Below are 15,836 nucleotides of genomic sequence, written 5' to 3'. Positions count from 1 at the left end.
CATGTTCAGGGAAATTCTGAATAACAGAAATACAATTCCGTTAGGAATGAAATCAGTAGGGATCGCAGGAAAGGTAAGGCAAAATGGGCACAAGAAAAATGTGCAGAAATCGAACAAGTAACGATTGTTGGAAGGAATACTGACTCAGCACATAGAAAAATTGGAAGTACCTTCGGAGAATTAAGAGCGTTAACATAAAGAATGAAATGGAAACTTTACTGTCAAATACAGAGGAGATAGCGGGTAGGTGGAAAGAGGAGACTGACGACATGTATGAGGGATAGAAATTATCTGATGATGTTATGGAAGAAGAAACAGGAGGCGATAGGGAAGAGACAAGAGAACCAGTATTAGAATCAGAATTTAAAAGAATTTTGGAAGACTTAAAATCAAATAAGGCAGGAGGAATGAATATTGTTCCATCGGAAATTCGAAAGTAATTGGGGTAGGTTGCATCTGAATGACTATTCACTTTGGTGATCAGAATGTATGAGACTGGCGATATACCATCTGACTTTCGGAAAGAAATGTCATTCACACAATTTCGTAGATTTCAAGAGCCGGCAAGTTCGGGAATTATGGCCCAAGCAGATTAACAGCTGATGCATTCAACTTGCTGACAAGAATAATATACAGAGAAATGGAAAAGAAAATTGAGGAACTGTTAGGTGATCAGTTTGATTTGAGGAAAGTTAAAAGCACAAAAGAGAAAGTTCTGACGTTTCGGTTGACAATGAAAACAAGAATGAAGAAAAACTAAGAAACATTAATGGCAGGAGTTGTCGACCTATAAAAAGCGCTCGACAATGTAAAATGGTGTAAAATTTTTCGAAATCCTGATAAAAATTGGGTTGAGGTATGGGGAAAGACGGATAATATGCAATTTGTACGACAATTAAGAGGGAACAATGAGAGTGGAAGACAAGAACAAATTACTCCGATTAAAAAGTATGTAAGACAGGGATGTAGTCTTTCGCCGCTATTTTTCAATACATACATCCCAGAATCAATGACAAAAATAAAAGTTTCAAGAGTGGGAGTAAAATACAGGGTGAGAGGATATCAACGGTGAGATTTGCTGTTACATTGCTATGCTGATAGTGAAGAAGAATTACAGGTCATAAAAAGCCAGACTAGCACTAGCGAAAAGGGCATTTCTGGCCAAAAGAAGCCTACTAGTATCAAACGTAGATGTTAATTTGAGGAAGAAATACCTGCGAATGTACGTCTGGAGCACAGTATTTTATGTTAGTGAAATATGGAGTGTGGGAAAACCAAAACAGAAGAGAATAGAAGCATTTGAGATGTGCTAATGACAACGTTATGCGTATTTAGGCGAGCTAATCAGCTGGCCGATGTTGGTATGAGGGAAGATGAATTTGTTGAACAGCTGAATAGTCGTGGACTCAGGTCTCAGGGCATGCTGTGGCAGTTCTGGCTTCCAGCTAAGTGACTGGCACGAGCGAATCCAGGTACAAGACGAGCAGCGTCCCCAGAAACGGGTAATTCCAACGTTGGGAATTTGGATGGCAGCTATTCGCATGGCCTTTGTGCATGAGATGCTCCAAGAATGTGTCAGACAATCTTAAAGATGACTAAGTTACAGCTCTTTCAGATTCGGCAATAGCTCACATTACATCTGCATCTATATCTACATGACTACTCTGCAATTCACATTTAAGTGATTGGCAGAGGGTTCATCGAACCACAATCATACTATCTCTCTACCATTCCACTCCCTAACAGCGCGCGGGAAAAACGAATACCTAAACCTTTCTGTTCGAGCTCTGATTTCTCGTATTTTATTTTGATGATCATTCCTACCTATGTAGGTTGGGCCCAACAAAATATTTTCGCATTCGGAAGAGAAAGTTGGTGACTGAAATTTCGTAAAAAGATCTCGCCGCGATGAAAAACGTCTTTGCTGTAATGACTTCCATCCCAATTCACGTATCATTCTGCCACACTCTCTCCCCTGTTACGTGATAATACAAAACGAGCTGCCATTTTTGCACCCTTTCGATGTCCTCCGTCAATCCCACACCGCGCAGCAATATTCTAACAGAGGACGAACGAGTGTAGTGTAAGCTGTCTCTTTAGTGGACTTGTTGCATCTTCTAAGTGTCCTGCCAATGAAACGCAACCTTTGGCTCGCCTTCCCCACAATATTATCTATGTGGTCTTTCCAACTGAAGTTGTTCGTAATTTTAACAGCCAGGTACTTAGTTGAATTGACAGCCTTGAGAATTGTACTATTTATCGAGTAATCGAATTCCAACAGATTTCTTTTGGAACTCATGTGGATCACCTCACAATTTTTGTTATTTAGCGTCAACTGCCACCTGCCACACCATACAGGAATCTTTTCTAAATCACTTTGCAACTGATACTGCTCTTCGGATGACCATACTAGACGGTAAATTACAGCATCATCTGCGAACAACCTAAGAGAACTGCTCAGATTGTCACCCAGGTAATTTATATAGATCAGGAACAGCAGAGGTCCCAGGACGCTTCCGGGGAACACCTGATATCACTTCAGTTTTACTCGATGATTTGCCGTCTATTACTACGAACTGCGACCTTCCCGACAGGAAATCACGAATCCAGTCGCACAACTGAGACGATACCCCATAGTCCCGCAGCTTGATTAGAAGTCGCTTGTGAGGAACGGTGTCAAAAGATTTCCGGAAATCTAGAAATACGGAATCAACTTGAGATCCCCTGTCGATAGCGGCCATTACTTAATGCGAATAAAGAGCTGGCTGCGTTGCACAAGAGCGATGTTTTCTGAAACCATTCTGATTACGTATCAATAGATCGTTTTCTTCGAGGTGATTCATAATGTTTGAATACAGTATATGCTCCAAAACCCTACTGCAAACCGACGTCAATGATATATGTCTGTAGTTAGATGGATTACTCCTACTACCCTTCTTAAGCACTGGTGCGACCTGCGCAATTTTCCAATCTGTAGGTACAGATCTATCGGTGAGCGAGCAGTTGTATATGAGTGCTAAGTAGGGAGCAATTGTATCAGCGTAATCTGAAAGGAACCTAATCAGTATAAAATCTGGACCTGAAGACTTGCCCATATCAAGCGATTTGAGTTGCTTCGCAACCCCTAAGATATCTACTTCTAAGAAACTCATGCTAGCAGATGTTCGTGTTTCAAATTCTGGAATATTCCATTCGTCTTCCTTGGTGAAGGAATTTCGGAAAACTGCGTTCAATAACACCGCTTTAGCGGCACAGTCGCCGGTAACAGTACCATCGGCACTGCGCAGCGAAGGTATTGACTGCGTCTTGCCGCTTGTGTACTTTACATACGACCAGACTTTCTTCGGATTTTCTACCAAATTTCGAGAGAATGTTTCGTTGTGGAACCTATTAAAGGCATCTCGCATTGAAGTCCGTGCCAAATTTCGCGCGTCTGTAAATTTTAGCCAATCTTCGTGATTTCGCATTCTTCTGAACATCGCATGCTTTTTCCGTTGCCTCTGCAACTGCGTTCGGACGTGTTTTGTGTACCACGGGGGATCCGTTCCATCCCTTACCAGTTTATGAGGTATGAATCTCTCAGTTGCTGTTGCTACTATTTCTTTGAATTTGAGCCGCATCTCGTCTACATTTGCATAGTCAGTTTGGAAGGAATGGAGATTGTCTCTTAGGAAGGTTTCTAGTGACACTTTATCCGCTTTTTTAAATAAAATTATTTTGCATTTGTTTCTGGTGGATTTGGAAGAAACGGTATTGAGCCTTGCTACAACGACCTTGTGATCACTAATCTCTGTATCAGTCATGATGCTATCTATCAGCTCTGGATTGTTTGTGGCTAAGAGGTCAAGTATGTTTTCGCAACCATTTACAATTCGCGTGGGTTCGTGGACTAACTGCTCGAAATAATTTTCGGAGAAAGCATTTAGGATAATGTCGGAAGATGTTTTCTGCCTACCACCGTTTATGAACAAGTATTTTTGCCAACATATCGAGGGAAGGTTGAAGTCCCCACCAACTATAACCGTATGAGTGGGGTATTTATTTGTTACGAGACTCAAATTTTCTCTGAACTGTTCCACAACTATATCATCGGAGTCTGGGGGTCGGTAGAAGGAGCCAATTATGAACTTAGTTCGGCTGTTAAGTATAACCTCCACCCATACCAATTCGCACGGAGTATCTACTTCTACTTCACTATAAGATAAACCACTACTGACAGACACAAACACTCCACCACCAATTCTGCCTAATCTATCTTTCCTGAACACCGTCTGAGACTTCGTAAAAATTTCTGCAGAACTTATTTCAGGCTTTAGCCAGCTTCTGTACCTATAATGATTTCAGTTTCTGTTCTTTCTATTAGCGCTTGAAGCTAAGGGACTTTCCCGGCACAACTACAACAATTTACAACTATAATTCCGACTGTTCCTTGATCCAAGCACGTCCTGTATTTACCATGCACCCTTTGAGATTGCAGCCCACCCCGTACTTTCCCGAGGCCTTCTAACCTAAAAAACCGCCCAGACCACGCCACACAGCCTCCGCTACCTGTGTAGCCGCTAGCTGATTGTAGTGAACACCTGATCTATTCAGCGGAACCCGAAACCCCACCACCCTCTGGCGCAAGTCAAGGAATCTGCAGCCAACACGGTCGCAAAACCGTCTGAGCCTCTGATTCAGACCCTCCACCAAGCTCTGCACGAAAGGTCCGCAGTCGGTTCTGTCGACGATGTTGCAGATGGTGAGCTCTGCCTTCATCTCGTAAGCAAGACCGGCAGCCTTCACCAAATCAGATAGCCGATGGAATCCAGACAATTTCCTCAGATCCAAAGCGACACACGTCATGAGTGCCGACATGTGCCACCACCTGCAGCTGGCTGCACCCTGTGCTCTTCATGGCATCCGGAAGGCCCCTTTCCACATCAGGAATGACTCCTCCCGGAATGCACATAGAGTGCACAGTGGATTTCTTCCCCTCCTTAGCCGCTATATCCCTAAGGGACCCCACTACGCGCCTAACATTGGAGCTCCCAACTACCAATAAGCCCACCCTCTGCGATTGCCCGGACCTTGAAGGCTGAGAATGATCCTCTGAAACAGGGCAGGCAGCTGCATCTGGCTCAGCCAGAGACAGTGCCTGAAACCTGTTTGTCAGACGCACCGGGGAGGCTTTTTGATCAGCCTCCGGGGACGTCTTTCGCTGCCTGCCACGCCATGGAACGACATCCCAATCAACCACAGACGAGGGCCCAGCCCCACTGCGGGCAGCAACCGGGGCAACCAGAGCGGCAGACCGGTTTGGGGACAGACGGGACGAGGTTGACATCCCCGTGATACCGAAGTCCGGCTCCCCACAGTGGTGCCCATTGGCAACAGCCTCCAGCTGCGCGACCGAAGTCAGTGCCGCTTGCAGCTGTGAGCGAAGGGATACCAACTCAGCCCTCATCCGAACACAGCAATCGCAGTCCCTGTCCATTCTAATCGATGTTGAACAACAGTTACTGAAACACGAGTCTGTGCCTAGATAACGCAAGCGAAACACGCACAGAATGTATTAACTAACCTGTACAAATGCCTAACGACTGCGCTACAATCTGTCTGAATATACGATTACAGTCACTAAAACTCGAAATTACACCTCCTATACGAAACTCACACGCAATTTAAGTAAGAATCTACAAATTAAACACTAAAGCGCGATGCTACAACTTTCAAATACTATAATACGCCCGAAATTTATGAATTAAAAAATGCTAGTACCCAAAAACACGCAAAGAAATTAAGAATTAAACTATGTAACAAATAAGTAAGCTAGGGGTATACGACTTGCTCCTGCAGCTGGTTATCCAAATGTTAATACAAATCTAAATACATTTGCGATATCGAAAAATGAGACACATCCAATGACACAACAGTAGCTCAGTATTTTTAAAACTACTGAAGTTATTATCTCACAGCGCATAAACATTTTCACAATGAATATTTTTAATCACTTCGTGTGATTTTAACAAGCGATATCTCAGATGATAGCAATGTACTGTAGCTACGATCCCTCAAAGCTACATGTCTGTATCTATTTTATTTATTGATTTACGTCATTCATATCTGTTTCATTACGTAATTGTCTGTCAGAACGTCGTATTTTCCCCATTTACACAGCAAACGAACACAGCATCAGTATCTCATGTTTTGTCATACTTGTGCTTAATTTAATGAAAAATTTACAGTGTTTTCCCGGTACCTGTATCTAACTTTTTTTAAATGTTGGTTGCAAGTGCTATTAAAAACAGTGCTAATTTAATAGTGGTCCATAACATTTGTAAGCGGACACCCCAACTGAAAATAGAACCAAAAAATGCCTCTGTCAAGAAGGCGTAAATAATTGTTTAAATAATATATAACGACAGTCTATTGTAATTTATCGTGAGCGTACCTGCACAAGAATATTGACTTATTTATTTGTGGACAAACCTTTATTTATAACTAGTCTAAATTAATTTAGCGTGACAGAATGATTATAACATTTCCTTATTTAAATATTGTTGTACTACATTAATTAAATGTGGGAAAGTGGTCAGCTTGAATCAAATCATCAAATGTCTGCAGAGCTTAAGAACGATGTATTTTTAGTGAGAATGGCCTTCAGCCAGTAGAAAAGCAGAGAGTACTGGAACATTAACAAAAACCGTAAAAACGGCGCTGACGATAATGGTTTTGTGCTTGTATCCGTGGTTGACTATGCAGAGAGGAGGAATGGAAACAAGTGACACAGCTGGCAGTCGTAGCGCAGATCGCACACGCTTGAATATTGAGCTCGTGAAGATAAGTAGTTAATTCTGTGCTAACTGTCAATTAAGTTAATATTACACTGTAAGGAAGTTAATTGGAGTCTATTTCATATTATCTATTGGATGTTTCACTCGTTTCAAAGTATTTCACGAACAAAAAGACATATAACCTAATGGCCGGTTTCCGCTTACTTTAGACGAAGGTTTGCACACAAATTTAAGACGTTTGCAAAAATATTAAGTGAAGAATTTAGGTTGTTTTCATTACACATATATTTAGTAGTGCCGTATCCTCTCGGGTAATTAAAGGCCTTAAATTCTATCTTTTCTTTCCTTCCAAACGCGTAGAGCCCAAATCCCGCTCATGCGATCTTAGGCCTAATTTTTCAGGTACAAAAGTTTTGAGTTTAAACGTTGGTTTAAATGCATTACGTTACTATATTAATAGTATACAGGTATGTTAGTGTTCCACATAATTTTAGTAACTCTTGTGATCTGTAGTTAATAGAATGTTACTGTTACTGGCTAGATAAATTTTGTAAAAAATATCGTAAACAACTATAAGTGGGAAGAGTTTGAGCTGCTGTAGGAAAGTCTGTTCTGGGATGCTATGCAGCTCTTGCGGCATATGATCACATTGGGGGTAATGTAGTGGTATGGGACTCAGGAAAGTGAATAGGTCTCTTCTGCCGGCCGGAATGACCGAGCGGTTCTAGGCGCTACAGTCTGGAACCGCGCGACTGCTACGGTCGCAGGTTAGAATCCTGTCTCGGGGGTGGATGTGTGTGATGTCTTTAGGTTAGTTAGGTTTAAGTAGTTGTAAGTTCTAGTGGACTGATGACCTCAGAAGTTAAGTACCATAGTGGTCAGAGCCATTTGAACCATTTTTAGGTCTCTTCTACGGTACTGCAGAGTATGTTCAAGGGATAGGAAAATAGTTGAACAGGAAGGGAAGATTAGAGCCCTTAAGGCTGAACTGTGAACTGGATAGTGGAAGGAAGGAACTGATGAGGTTAAGGGGGAGAAGGGTGAAGACAGATGGGAAGTTGTACCAGGGAACAGGAGCCACAGAAAGAGAACAGTATCTGACAGTTTCATCATTAGCACAAACAAGAGATTTGCCCTGCTACCGCAGTTAACTAAGGAAGAATGTTAATATGTCACAAGATCTTCATAAAAGGACAGTGAAAAACAATATTAGTATATTGCATTAGAATATCAGGTGATTAAAAAGCAGAATAGGTGAATTTCTTGCTTGTTCGGAAGATTTAGAAACTGAAGGTGGAGTAGATGGACCATGCCTGTCTCATCGTGCTGTAGACACAGATGTGGAAAAAATAAATGTAGGTGGATATAAGCTTTCAGCACATGTAAGGAGTGACACTGTGGAGAGGGGAGGAGTTGCCATATATGTTAAAATATGTCAGTGTGAAAAATGCAGAAACTAAAATTTTTTTGTAGTGCAATATATCCAAGCAAGTACATATGAGTTTAAACTAAATAATAGTACTTTTATAATTGTAGCTGTGTATAGGCTGCACTTGGAAATTTTCAACTATTTTTGAAAAACTTGGATTCATATCTGTCAGAGGGAGGGAAGAAAATTATTATTTGTGGGAATGTAAATGTAGATTTTCGAAAGTGTGATAAAACGCTTGATCTTGAAGTATTATTTGTATCTTTCAGTTTGACGTCAGTTATTGATTTGGGTGGTACAGGAAAGCAGCACAATGATAGATAATGCTTTTATAAACCAAGATAAATTTAATCAAATAAAAACTTTTCCTCTTGAGAATGGTCTGACTGATCATGATGCACAGCTAGTTACAGAATATGGCCATACAGTAATGCAAACAGTATTCAAAATAGTGCATTCAATTAACTATTAAACAGTTGAAAATCTTAGGGAAATCTTGCAACAGTTAGATTGGGATGAGGTGTATGGGAACCTGATGCTAATTTAAAACTGAACCTATTTCATGATACCTTTGTGAGTATATTTCAAAACTGTTTCCCTAGAAAAACAGTGAAATATAACTGTAAGAAACCATCTAAAAAGCGGTGACTTACTAAAGGGATAAAAATATCTTGTAAACAGAAAATGGAAATGTACTTTATAGTAAGGAATTATGAACCAGAAACAGTGAAACATTATATAAACTACTGCACTGTATTAAGAAAAGGTATCAAAAAGTCCAGAAGTATGTGAATTATGTCAGAGATAAGCATATCTTATAATAAAATTAAAACAATTTGGGAACAGGGCAACTGGGGGCACATTTCCATCAAACTCAGTGGGACGTTTGTTAACAAAAAGTCAGAAGTAGAAACCATTTTTAATAACGATTTTTAAGTGTTCTAGAGAAAACAGGATCCAGCTATTCATTAGTAATTGCAAGGCAGTGTATGGAAGAGGCAATACATATGCAATTTGATAAAACTGAAATTCAATCCATTAGGAAAATAGTAAATTCATTAAAAAGTGAAAGCTCACACAGAATTGATGGTGTTTCCAAAAGAGTACCAAACGCTTGTTCCCAACAGATAGGTAGTACTCTCAGCTACATGTGTAGTAGCTCACTGAAACAGGTATTTTCCAAATAGACTGAAATACACTGTTGTTAACAACTACCAAAAACTCTTACCTCTGACAGCTTTGTCCAGAATCTTTGAAAAAGTAATATATTCAAGAGTAGCATCACATATTTGTAAAAATGAAGTACAAACAAAATGTCAATTTGTTTTCAAAAAGGCTTTTCAATAGAGAATGCTATATATACTTTGACTGGTCAAATATTAAATGCTTTGAATAAGCAAACATCCACCTTTGGGATATTTTGTGAGCTCTGAAAGGCTTTTGACTGGGTAAATTATGAAATTCTTCTAGATAAGCTTAAGTATTGTGGTATGAATGGGTCAGTGCACAAATGGTTTTATTCATATTTAAGTAGAAGAATGCAGAAGGTTGAAATTAACAGTACAGATAGTCTGCAAAAGTCACTAGAGTCCTCTAGCAAGGGAGGTATCAAGGACATATCAGTAAATTAGTCTAGTATGCCTGTTTTCATTCACCACAGGGTTCAGTCTTGGGTCCTGTATTGTTCATAATACATATTAATGATTTGCCACTCTATATTCATCAAGATGCAAAGCTATTTCTTTTTTCTGATGATACAAGTATATTAAAGACAGCGAACAAACAAGAATCGGCTGAGGAAATTGTAAATAATCTCTTTCAGAAAATTATTAAGTTAGTCTCTGCCAAGGTCTCTCAGTAAATTCAGAGAAAACGTAGTATATACATTTGGTTGCAGTAAATGGCGTAACACCATAGATAAATATATATTTTGAACAGAAGTCTGTTGCTAAGGCAGAATATTCAAAATTTCTTGATGTGTGTATTGATGAGAAATTGAATTGGAAGGAACACATTGATAATCTGCAGAAACGGTTAGGTTCAGCTACTTGTGCTATTAGGGTTAGTGCAAATTTTGGTGATAAACATATCAGTAAATTAGCCTAGTATGCCTGTTTTCATTCACTGCTTTCATATTGCATTATATTTTGGGTAATTCATTATTAAGAGGAAAAGCGTTCATTGAACAAAAGCATGTAAGCAGAACAATAGCTTGAGCCGACCCAAGATCATCTTGCAGACATTTACTTAAGTAACTCGGAATATGCACAGTACCTTCGCAATACATGTATTCATTTTAGAAATTTGTTATAAATAACCCATCCCAATTAAAAATAACTGCGAAGTGCATAGCTACAGCTGTAGAAAATAGGATGATCTTCACTATATGGATTAAATCTGACTTTGCAACAGAGAGAGGTGAATTATGCTGCCACAAAAATCTTTAGCCATTTTCCAAATAGCCTTAAATGTCTGACAGATTGCCAAATAAAATTTAAAAACTAATTAAAAGAATTTCTGAAAGACAATTCTTTCTACTCAACACATGAATTTTTTGGTATGAAGTAGTAACTGTAAAAAAAAAAGGGTGTGTAAAGAAAACTTATGTTAAACTTATACGCTCCACGTAATTACGAAATGCCGTATTCATGAGCTATGAAACAAGTATTAACGTAATGTAATGTAACACTGTGGGAGTCAAGTGGAGACTGGGACTTATCGAGTGAAGGGCTCAGGGAGTGTTTCTAGACTCATTTACGCGAGATTTGGAAGGAGGCAGACCTGCCTGTGGAAACGAGTGATATTCGACTGTAAAGTTGACTGATTCTGGGCAGTGAACGGCCGCTAACCATACTTCAGTCTGTGAAGATATTATATTTCGAAAGGTTTGAATGTGCTACAGAGTAGGGCTCTAACTTTTGGCACTTGATTTGCGGAACTGCGAATAGACAGAGTGTGAGTTACTTTTCTTTGTATCTTGTGTATTAAATGTTTTGATCTGATGAATATTTCGTGTATTGTGATTACGAAATGGACTTAGTTTTCGCGTATCTTGGATGACTGTTACCTTGGGGTTTTTGCTGCCATGCTCATAACTCTCTCAATGTAGCTGTATTGCATTTGATAATGGTATTTGCTCTCAGTATTTTAAATGACTGTCGTAGGATATCAGCTAAATGCTATCATTATCTGCAGCGAATTAGTTGCGGGGCATGAAAGCAGACTTGCGTGGCTCGGCCCTATGACTACAACGAGCAATTCGTTTGAAACAGTGCCGTGAGCAGCCTCAGTACCTAAACTACGAGTAGTCACAGATAGAGGCGCAACTGGTTTGCTCATTTGGACTGCTGTTACGAAGAGCATCTGAGCAGCAGTAATCGTTAGGCACCGTCGCTTGATACACAAGAACGTTGAAAATTAGGTGGACAGATAAGGTAAGGAATGAGGAGGTTCTCCGGAGAATCGGAGTGGAAAAGAAGATACGGAAAACACTATCAAGAAGGGACAGGATGATTGGGCGTCTGTGAAAAGATCAAGGAATAACATCGAAGTTTCTTGAAAGAGCTGTAGAGGGTAAAAGCTGTAGAGGAAGGCAGAGATTGGGATGCATCGAGCAGATAATTGAGTACGCAGGCAAATGATACTCTGAGATGGAAAGGTTAGAACAGGAGAGGAATTCGTGGCAGCAGCATCAGACCAGTCAGAAGATATTTAGATAACATTATTGGGAAAAAGCGATCTTTCAGTTAAGTAAAATTATGTTTTCAGGACAACATCTTACTAATATTAAACATTCAGAAGATGATATCAAGAACAATCTTGAGATTATGCACACTACCTCTCAAGGTTTACTTCTGAATACCTTATGAGGTGAACATTTCTATGCACTACCAGAATAATCAGTCAGCTCTTTTGAGTGATCTGTTGGGTTTCCGCGAAAAAGTCTTTTTTGACTTATTCGAAGATGTTATCAAATGGTTCAAATGGCTCTGAGCGCTATGGGACTTAACTTCTGAGGTAATCAGTCCCCTAGAACTTAGAACTACTTAACCCTAACTAACCTAAGGACATCACACACATCCATGTCTGAGGCAGGATTCGAACCTGCGACCGCAGTGGTGGCGCGGTTCCAGACTGTAGGGCTAGAACCTCTCGGCCACCCTGGCCGGCCGAAGATGTTATCAAAACAAGAGAATAGTTGCTTTTCTAGTTGTACCTCATGCTGTCTTTTCGTTTTGTATTTAATGGAATTTTGCGTGTAATTTGCAGTGGTAAAATATGGTAGAATCACATTGAATCTTACAAAAGTACCTGGTTATTTTAGAGGTAATTATCTCTTCTGCGTAAAAGACGCAGATTTGGTAACATCACATCGCTATCAATGAGTTTACCTTTTTGTTCCATCTTTGTGATTCATATTTATACGTTTTTAACGCAATTTTATACGTCGACTTTAACTCTCGAGAAAAAAATTTCTAAATTCCAGTTTTAGTTTCAGCTTACTTAATTCAGTTGGTCTTTTTGTTGTAAATATCACCAACTTCTTGCTGTTGACAAAATCTTTCAACACACTGGAGCGACTTCTGTTAGCGACACCATTCTCTTTCATCTTAGACGATTGATTTTCACCACTGTAATCAAGGCATCACATGGCGTCCATCGAATATTTCTTTGACAAACGACATTCATATCAACGACGATGTCTCCATGGAAACGGAGATCTTAGACATTCTAACCGATGCCATGAGATGGCGCTCGAATACCACGTGGCCTCTAATTTTCCGCATTACTGTACAGTATTTTTAACAAACGAGTTAAGCTAATGTGAATACTGGTGTATTTAATCGTAACATAGGTATTTTTTATCTCTTATTCTATTACGAATATATGACGTAGTAGCAGTTATTATGTAAACAGCGTCTTCGTAATGCTACCTATTGCCTCCAGATGGCGTTCGGTGTTGAATTTAACGTATGACACTGGCATAAATTATTTAATGTTTATAAAACTGGTTTTAACGTAAACGATATACATAGGACATTGGAATACCTGTTTTTCATCCGTTTACGTTTAAATTTGTGTACATTTTTAAAAACGGACGATCAAATCTTGACATACGACGTTAAGTCGCTTCCCATTGGCTGACATTGACGTCTTGCGGCTGATACACGCCGTCTTTCACTTTGTGTAACCCATGACTGCTCAACATTCGGCAGGAGTTTTGCGACTGGGATCAGCACTGCTGTTCCAACCATCGTTATCGACAACCGAATGGGTAACAATACACCATTTTAACGTATATTCTCTTTAATATTTTCTGACTTCCATATGTAAATAAGTACTTTTAAACTATTTCTTTACAATGCATTAGCCGAAGATAGTATACTACTAGAGACCGAAACCAGTCATATTGTTAATAAATGACATTTGTGGATGGACACTGTTTTTTACAAATTTTAGTCAGAATACTGATGACTCAAAAGACCGTTAAAATTAGAAAAAAAATTAGTCAGAGAAGACATAATATAGTTTCAGACTAAATATAATATGATTAGTTCAGTAAAGGTATAGAATGTCTGTTTTCTTTGTTCAACCCAAGGCCCTGCTGCAAAGTATACGTGCAAGCTCTGTGTCCGAAAATTTGGCTTTGTGGCGTTTAAGAAAGGCTAACCTATTTTTTCCAGAAATTTCGTCTCTGAATGGGTGTTCATTATTATTTCTCTTGGCCAGTTTTACGGCCATTGTAAACACTCAATTACGAATAGGCCCAAAGAAAGTTTCCGTAGCAAGACAACAGTAAATCAGCTCTTTTTCAAGATCTTACCCAAAATTGTACGCCTGCGTCTATTTGTTTTTTAATGCTTCCTCAGATGCGCCGTACGTCAATCATGTCGGACAAACACATAAGTGTTGTTTTTGGAACATCACATCATCTTTCTCTGACCTAAATCATTAGATTTAGTCTTTTAGATGGACTCCACTTTCTTTGATCAACCTTCCCAATTATCTTCTAGGATTCTGCAAGAGAATTCCAAGAGAATAAAAGTGTGTAGTAATACAAGCACACTTTCAAAACTGAAAAAGTTGGAGGTCTAGTATAAGCAACTGATGGGGACCAATTTGCGCGACTAAGCCTTCATTTTGTTAACTCAGTAAATTTTTAACCAAACGTCTAAATGAACCGGTTTGATTATAAGTATTAATCTTAAACCTTAATATTCAAGAACATGTACAGGTTAAAAGGCTTAATTGCCAATATCTAGGAGAAATAACGAAAAATTTAGCACAGTGTAAAAACATTTACGCCTGTCAAAACCTATAATTGCGAGTTAAGTAACAGGTAGAGGGGGTTATTTATGCACTCCGCTGCAGGACTGATAGAAGCCGGTACTACTAGCGACGCTTGGCCTCACTACAGTTTAGGAGAATGAAGAGCAAAGAGAGGAGGGTGTACAATTTAGGGGAGCGGTGAGTCTACTTTATGGTACTTTCCTCAACTATTCGTTAGCACTCCTACGTATCCTTTAATTGTAATTATTATTTGCGTATGTTAGTTTTATAGTGACGTGATTAGATGCGTTTGAGTTTCTATTAATTAAATACTGAATCGGCTGCTTTCTGACACGACGATTTTTGGAAATTTGTGGTAGGATCTTATGGGACCAAACTGATGAGGTCATCGGTCCCTAAGCTTACACACTATTTTATCTAATTTGAACATACTTACCGCCGACACAGTGTAACTGAGGGGGAATAAGGGGAACCAGCCCACATTCGCCGAGGTAGATGGAAAACCGCTGAAGAACCATCCCCACAGGCTGGCCGGCACACCGGACCTCGACATTAATCCGACGGGAGAATTCGTGCCGGCCGTCACGCCTTCCCGCTTGGAAAGCAGCGCGTAAGACCGCGCGGCAAGCCGGGCGGTCTCGGCAGAGCATCAGTGAACCATCAGAATTGCATATATGCAAGACAGTCGTTTCAGACAACATGTTGTATGTCATATCTTGGCTGTGGAAAAATTAACTGTGGTGAACATCCATTAACGTTTGTGCACAGTGTGTAGCAGTGACGCAGCTGATAGGAATACTGATGCGCCATGGGTAAAGGAAGTTGAAACGTTAGGAAGTGCAGAAGCTGAGTGCCATAATAGCCCAAGTCCGGGACGTTCTGTCAAAGACAATGCACCAAACAAGGTGAATCGCATTCATGCAGACCAGCACATCATAGCTCGACAACAGACTCTGCGGCTTCCGCTGAGCACTGGAAGTGCATGTGTAATGATGGAATAGTCAAAAGTGTGCTCAAGATTGGTTCCACGTATGCTGACAAGATTCAAAGAAAGGAAATTGTATGTGAAATGCCACAGCAGTTTCTGTCATGGATTGTAACGGGTGGCGAAACCTGAGTAAATCACTTTGAGCCGAAAGAAGGAGAAGGAAAAAAAGGAGCCACTGGAGTGGCACCACTCGCAATCACCAAAGAAAGTAGAAATTCAAGACAGCTCCTTCCGTTGGTAAAGTCATGAGGCCTCACAGCAAATTAATGAGTCGTTTTCGACGTGTTTGGTCAGCCAGGAATTTTGAAAAATCGTGCTCCAGCCAGACAAAGCCTGCCCATACACTGTTCTC

The sequence above is a fragment of the Schistocerca gregaria genome, chromosome 2, assembly GCF_023897955.1.
Source record: "Schistocerca gregaria isolate iqSchGreg1 chromosome 2, iqSchGreg1.2, whole genome shotgun sequence".
In the NCBI taxonomy this organism is placed as follows: Eukaryota; Metazoa; Arthropoda; class Insecta; order Orthoptera; family Acrididae; genus Schistocerca; species Schistocerca gregaria.
This window is presented reverse-complemented; position numbering follows the sequence as displayed.